Genomic DNA, 7538 nt, shown 5'->3' with positions numbered 1-7538 from the left:
TGTTTACAGTCTTTAAAGTGTAATAAATGAACTGGCATATCTCTTCCTTGTATTCTGCTAAAAAGGAAGGAAGACCATAAATGCACTTTTTATGCATATATATTGCTTCTGTTTTCTTGCTAACTGCAGCCAGAAGTATTTAAATCTGAACTGTTTGCCCAGCAAAGACCCATCAGTTCACGAGATCTGATCATTAAGTGTGGAGGCAGATATAGGTTGGTACTATGTATGTACTTGTGAATGTGTGCCATAGAGTTTTATGGATCAATCTATAAACTGACATTTATGTCATTCTTCTCATTGGATAGAAGCTTTGTGGGCCATTCGCCTTGAGCTAAATGAGGGAGAAATGCTAGCTTGAATAAAGGGTAATGTTTATGCTTTTGGGTTTGTGGACTGGTTAGGAGGATCTGAAGTTATTTTAATTTGACATCACAATAATCCATATCACTTTAATAAACACAACTGGCAAATAGGTAACTTAAAGCAGTTAAAGGGAATAAAGTGAAGGGAATAGCAAAACAATACATGTTAACGCAGGTAGGGCCTATTTTCTGGATGAGTATTTCAAAAAGCAAAGTCACTATCTTAGATGGAAGACAGATACTATCAGCTTGGCATTTTTTAGCAGATAAGGGCTCATCAGAATGTGGTGCTCTGTCAGGAAGAGGGACAAAAGCATCAGGCAAAGACTGCTTTTCCCCACAGGCAAATATTCCCTTAAAATCTCATCTAGCCTCATCATGGAAGCGTGTGAGGGTCTGATAAGTTTCCTCAAGCTACAGGAAATTATTTTCTTTTGTCATTATAGTGGGTAAGTCCAGTAGGTGAGACCTTTAGGAGTTTTGAAATGTAAGAATGAAAAGTTAAGACTGATAGTGTGAATGACTCTTTGGACATGTGGGTAGTGACATTACTAGCCAAACTCTTGGTATCCTTGAAAGCAGAACTAATACATGAATTAACTATTTCATTGGAGTTTGCAATTGACAAATAAAGCTTCTCACCATAGCTGAAAACAGTTTGACTCTATTACAGAGTTCTGTCAGAAAGGTCATTGTGAAAGATAAATTGTTCTTAAATTTTGCATGTGTGTCTAGCTGTATGGCAAGAATATTTTCCATTTATGTTCCATAAATGATTCTTATTCGGTATTTCCTTAAAGGACAGCAACCAAAAATCCCCTTTAGGAGAATATTCTAAAACATAATCATGAGATATAAAAATGAGATGTGATTTATATAGGAACATATAGGAAAGGCTTAGCATAGCATTGCAGAATTCTGAATTCCGGAGCTATGTCTAGAACAGAAAGTCTACAGTTCTACTACTTGGACAACAAAATAAATTTTAAAATCGCTATGCCTGTGGATTACATAATTTTTCTTGAAATAGGCAAAAAACATTAAGATTCTAAAAGTCTAAGTGATTTTTTTTTTTCTTGAGGGAAAATGGTTAAATGATGCAAGATGCTCTTTCATAATCTGTTGTTCATTGGAACCTGTTCGTAGTTCTTATTATTGCTTTCAGATATTGAAACTGAATTAATATTCTTTAGGTTAATATTCATTAGACCTTTTTTATTAAGGTCAAGGCAGTATAGCAATAGTGATACACTTACGTTTTGTGATAACTTCCAAGTGGTCAACCCCAGGTTATTCTGGGTGCATGGCCATTTTTCACTACTGCAGTAGGATAAAGCATTTGAACTCTAGTCTAAGAAAGCAAACAACTTGACAGCAGTTAAATGCTTAATGGCTTTCCATCACAAGTTTAAATTGCCTAAAGATATTTCACTGATTTGGAAATATGTTGTTCACTACTGAAAGTACACAAAATTACTGTCATGCTCTGATTTTGGATGAGAGGAAGCCCCCCTTGCTTTCTAGCCGACCTCAGATGAGTCTGGGAGGCTAGGGGTGGCTAGACCAATCTCTCACACACTGGAGCGTGGTTTTGCTTGGGAACAGAATTAAGACTCAAAATGGAGTCAAACGCCAGGTAACTTTATTTGCCCAACAACAAGTTTGCAAATGCAAGAGAAAGAGAGAAAGAAAGGAAAGAGGGAAAAAAGTTTCATTGCAATAGCTACCACCATGGAGCTGTGGCATCCCGACAGTCCAATTCACTCAGTGGGAGAACGTTCTGTCCGATGTTGGTTCCGATGTTGGTTCCGACGATGTTGGTTCCTATGTTGCTTCGATGATGGTTCTGTCGACGATGGTTTTGTCAATGATGGTTCTTTTGATGATGGTTTCCTTTTTTGATGTTGGTTGTTTCTGTGTTTTTATCATTGTCTCATTGCATATTTATTGTCCTTAAAACAGGAAGCATCTAGTCCTGTGGTTTGACTGGCTTGCAAGAGATCAGGAATGGGCTTGCAAGATAACTGGCTTATGGTTTAACTGATGTTCCATTGCTTAAGTGGTGGTTTGACGTTTCGACAATGTTGAGACAAACATTCGACACAGTCTCTTACAGTATGTAAAGTCTCTTACAATTACTTTTGGGCAATATTGCAATATTGCTCTGTAAAAGCACAGCTCATTAATGAGGTGAGGGAAGGCCTTTTGCTACAAAACTGAGAGGATGATGTGGTCATTGCTTGTTATTTCTAAGATAGCCAGTTGCTAGGGTTACCCAGTATCAGAACGCCTGTTAAGCTATCTGTGCGCTCTCTAATTCTTCATCCAACTAACCAGCAACCTACACTGAAAGTCAAATAAGTTTTATTTCAAAAGAGGACTCAAACTGGCACAATACATTTTTTCCTTTTTGAGAGTCATCTGAATTCTAAAATATTTTAATCATATTTCTAAATTTGTCATGGGACATACTTTCAATGTAGCTAAAATCTAGGGGGAAAAATGTCTTCTGCAGATGTGACAAGTTATCCCATCTTTGAGAAGTTTTTCTTTGATTTTCCTGCAGAAATGACATTTTTGAGATTTCCATTATGCATGAGTGTGTGTTTGTAGGCATTACTCGTATATTTCTGAACCTGCTTAAGCACTGTTTCTGACTCTCAAAAAAAAACATGGACAAATTCAATTTATTTGATGGACAGAAAGTGTCATGAATTCATGTAAGAAGTTGACAAAGAAATTAAGAAAGACAAGAAGCCCTACAGGTTTAATGAAAAAGATTATATATGTGTCTATATGTAATGAATATAAACGTCCTCAGTTCATCCAGCTACTAGTAGTGTCACGCAGCAACACAGAATGCATGAACAACCCAATTTCAGCAGGATTGAAGCAAATGAAATCTTTCTGTAGAAGTCCTAATAATCTTCTACCATCAATGGAAAAGATAAGCCTCTTCCAGGAGGAACTTATGTTGCTGTGGAGGTAAGACTTACTTTCTACATTGGCTAAAGATGGAGTCAGAGGCAACTAAACTCCTGAGTGTTCGGGTTTAAATGCATCTAGCTCATTAGAATGAATTCAGAGTCACTATTTGAACTCTCAGAATATAGTTTTTCTAAAAAAAATTATCAACATTATTTTGATTGTCTAATAAAAATATTGTTCTAGATTAGAAAGCATTCTTTGTTACAATAAGTTGACATCAGTAAATTTACAAAGATTGAAGCAAAGAGGAGATCAAGATTGCATGTACTAAACATCCTTTCAAAAATTTAGAAGAAATAAAATATATTAGATCTTATTAAATAATCTCCAAATGCTTACAGAAATAATCTTGAGTGCTACTATTTAACTGACTGAAGTGAATGTTTTCGTCATCACCTGTTATGTGTTAAACTGATATCTACTCAAAATGGGAAATTTCTCTGTTGTCCCAAAATAAAGAGGAAGTACTTGGTTTCTGATGAACAATGGACTGGAAGGTATTTCAGAGTTAGTGAAGAGCTGGTGAAATAAGAATAAAGGATCCTTTAAAAATACTCTGCCCTCGCCAGACATTGGACTCTACAGGAGTAAAATAGAAAAACAGATTGACTTTCTCTGCTTCCACAAATCCATGAAACTGTCAACCTATCAGACTACCACATTTCTTTTCCTTCGGTCCAAAATGGAAATTCAGGTAGGTGGTTTCTTTATTACAGTAGTATCTACAGATGTCATTGGTGCACTAGAACAGGTTGCCTTTTACTTTCTGATTTAGTTTCACTATCCATCTTTGGGTTCCACAGAATCACACTGAGGAAGGGCATTTGTGGATGGCTGATGAAATGAATTTAAGGATATATTTCAAACTGAAATACTGTCATGAAAGTATTAAGTTTTGCACTACTAATGCAGAAGGTCATCTAAGCATCTCCTTAAGATATTTAAATATTTTCTTAAGACATTGTATACAAGTCCAAAGAGAGATTTTTGCATTTTATTCGCTCCATGGTGGTACACAGTTGATTTTTAAATGCTGTGTACAGGATTTTCTCTATTGCAGGGACGATCTCCATAATTTTGAGTACACTAGTGTTATGCACTTTACCATTATCCATCTAGTGAGGTTCCCAATGACTGAAAAAGGGGTAACATAACCCCTATTTTTAAAAAGGGGAACAAAGACCACCTGCGGAACTACAGGCCAGTCAGTCTCACCTCTGTGTCTGGCAAGATTGTTACCGAAATCCAGAATAAAACTCCTTAACAGCAATGAGAAGTTAAGACGCAGGCACTTCTTTATTGCAGCGCTGGGTGGACGGGGGATCACTCCACCTAGCGTGCATACCTGTTCGATCAACAGCAAAGGTTAAATACACATTAATTATACATATTCATTAAATTCCAAGAAATAATATACATAAACATCAATTTCTGAGAAATCATTACATAATTTCCCCACCCATTTGCGCATGCTCAGTCTTTTGAGTCGAGGGTCTTTTGTGGTCTTGGTGGTCATCAGAACGCCCCCTCCTCGAATTCGCTGGTCAAACTCCTCCTTGAAATCTCCATATATGGTCTTGAGAACAGGTCACGTTGCTCCTTCATTTTCCTGGCTCCAAAGTGATGGCTCAGGGCCTATTTCTACAGGTGGTGTTTGGGGTGATTGGGACTTACCATTGTTTTAACGATATGCTAGGCTAACTTCTAACAAATGGGTATTATAATATCTCTAAGGTCCCACTCCCTCTAAGAACAAATGAATTTCATATAAGATTTAACCTATGTGGCCCAAATCCACCAATGGGACCGTATTTCCTCCCAAAATTTATGAGTTCTTGGGCTACTTCTCCCCATGTCCACACTTTCCACCCTGTCCTTCTGTGATCGGGGGTCACTGTTCCCTCCAGAGCACCTGTAAGTCTATCTGCTACACGGGCACTTTGTATCTCCCCCTGTAGCCGGATCCCAATGGGTTTCAGAGAATCAGGAAGTCCTCGAATTAGAGAAGTCATCCGTTCTGGATCCATAGGCATAATCATTGGAGAGCCCTGGTTAGGTTTGAGCTCTCTATCATACATCATTTGCAAACAAGCAGCTTTTTCCACACTCTCTACCAGTTGATCCACTGTGCCTGTGATGGCTACGGGGTCTCCCCTCTCCAAAGGGTTCAGCCCCCCAGCCCAATATGCTGCCCTCTATGTCAAAGACCATGGGGCCTGACAATTGCCAGTAGTTAAAAATACACCCAGACCCCAATATCCTTCTGCTTCCTTTTCTGACAACAAGATTCCACCCCCCCCTCCCCCCCCCGACAACGACACTCTCCAGACATATTCAGTTTCTGATTCCTTTGGAGTCCTTGCAAAATCCTTCCTTAATTTTGCCCACTCAGTTGCTGTAAACGTAATCTCTTTAGTAATAACCTGGGGATGATTATCGGTTTCCCCCTCATACACATACTCAGTTTTAACTAGGGGATACATGTGAGGAGGGTTCTCTACAATTTCTTTTGCTTTTTGCAAGTCCTCCTGAGGGTAGATTTGCCTGAACCCCTTCTCTTCCAACTTCAACTCCACCTCTCCACATGAGTCATTTTCTCTCCACAATTCTTCCTTCAATGTTTCTTTTAGTAAAACATTCTGTGTTTCTCCTCCTCCAACAACTGCTTGGTCTCTTTTAATTGTTCTCGTAAGGATTCAACTGCCAGTTTCAAAGAGTCTATCAAGGCATTATCTTGACACAATCTCTGCCTCCTATTTTCTATAGCTGCTGCCAGACCTGCTCCTAAAATGGCGCAAATGATAGATTTTTCCCTTCCTAGGCCTAAGTTTGGAGTCCTTCTGCAATATCACAATCCTATCCACTATACTCTGCGGTTGGAACCAATGATTTTTTGCCCATTCTCGCCCTTGAAGGGACGGGCGAGCATGATATTTTTCCAAAAGGTCATCCAATTTCTCTAAATCCCCATTCAATACCGTCGCGGGGATCTCATCATGAACATCTGCAGATTTGCAAGCACCCATCTCACCAAGGAGGGGTTATTTCGTCCTCAGAGGGCCACACCACAATTTTCTATCACAATTCCCACCCACACACTCTCAGGAGGACACACCTTTCAAATTTCACAAAAGAGGGGTTATTTCATCCTGAGAGGGCTGCACGTTTCAAATTTAACACAATTCCCCCTCACACACTCTCAGGAGGACGCACCTTTCAAATTTCACTTAGAGACTCATCTTTTGCCCAATTGTCAGAATCAGCTCTGCATTCAGGTTCGTAGGACAACAGGAGTTGGCTTGCAAGATAACGGGAAGCCATTGTTTGGGTGGTGGTTTGATGTTTTGACAATGTGGAGACAAATATTTGACACAGTTTTTTACACCATCTTAAAAAAGATTCAGCTAATTTTTTCCTTCAGCAAGGTAGAACTATGCAGCGTTTATGGTTCTGCATCCACTGAGTTCACCAATGCTTTTACTCTTTGATACAAATAAGTAAAAATTGATTTCACTTACCAGCATTTTCATTTGAAACATTAAAGTGGCAAAATTAAAAAAAATGTAGTTCAACTGAGTAGTCAAATGCTGACAAAAGTTCAATAGTTAAGTGTCCTGGGATGTTGGCTTTAATGTTTTGTGTCATTAGGTCTCAAAATATTTTAAAAAGAATAATGCTGAGATCTAATAGCACAAAAACTGTATGTAATTACAAAACAACTCTTAAGTCTAATTCTTAAACTGTAGTAATTGATTCTACAGTGAGATTTATTCCATAATCATGGAAGGCACTGGCATTTACAACTAGAATAAATTAAAGTAAATGAAGAGGAAAATTGTATTCTGTGTAACACTTAGTTCATTATAGGCTTAAAGAACTATGCCAATCCATGTTCATCAATATAAGTTATGATGCTCACAGACATAATTAAATAAAAATGTTATCACCCAGAAACAGTTCATGTTACACAAGCATAGAAATAGTTACATTATAAGAAATTTGCTTTTTTTAAAAGTTTTATTGACAGTGCTCAAAAACACAAGTAGTAAACAATAGTACAGAAATGTTTTTGTGGTTTATTTGTTCTTTTATTTTTTTTTCACTAGAGGTCATAATATATAAAATTATAGTCTTTTCTGCACTCTCTGTTGCTGGGTCTTACTCCCTACTGTGTTGATGCTTGAT

The 7538-nt window shown here is 37.9% G+C and overlaps 1 pseudogene; it reads right to left on the bottom strand.

Annotated features, from left to right (window-relative positions):
- Positions 1-5116: 5116 nt before the first annotated feature.
- LOC104483243 (uncharacterized) lies at positions 5117-6379 on the bottom strand (annotated as a pseudogene).
- Positions 6380-7538: the final 1159 nt, after the last annotated feature.

Source organism: Chlamydotis macqueenii, chromosome 1 (assembly GCF_036417535.1).
Source record: "Chlamydotis macqueenii isolate bChlMac1 chromosome 1, bChlMac1.mat, whole genome shotgun sequence".
Lineage (NCBI taxonomy): Eukaryota > Metazoa > Chordata > Aves > Otidiformes > Otididae > Chlamydotis > Chlamydotis macqueenii.
This window is presented reverse-complemented; position numbering and strand designations above follow the sequence as displayed.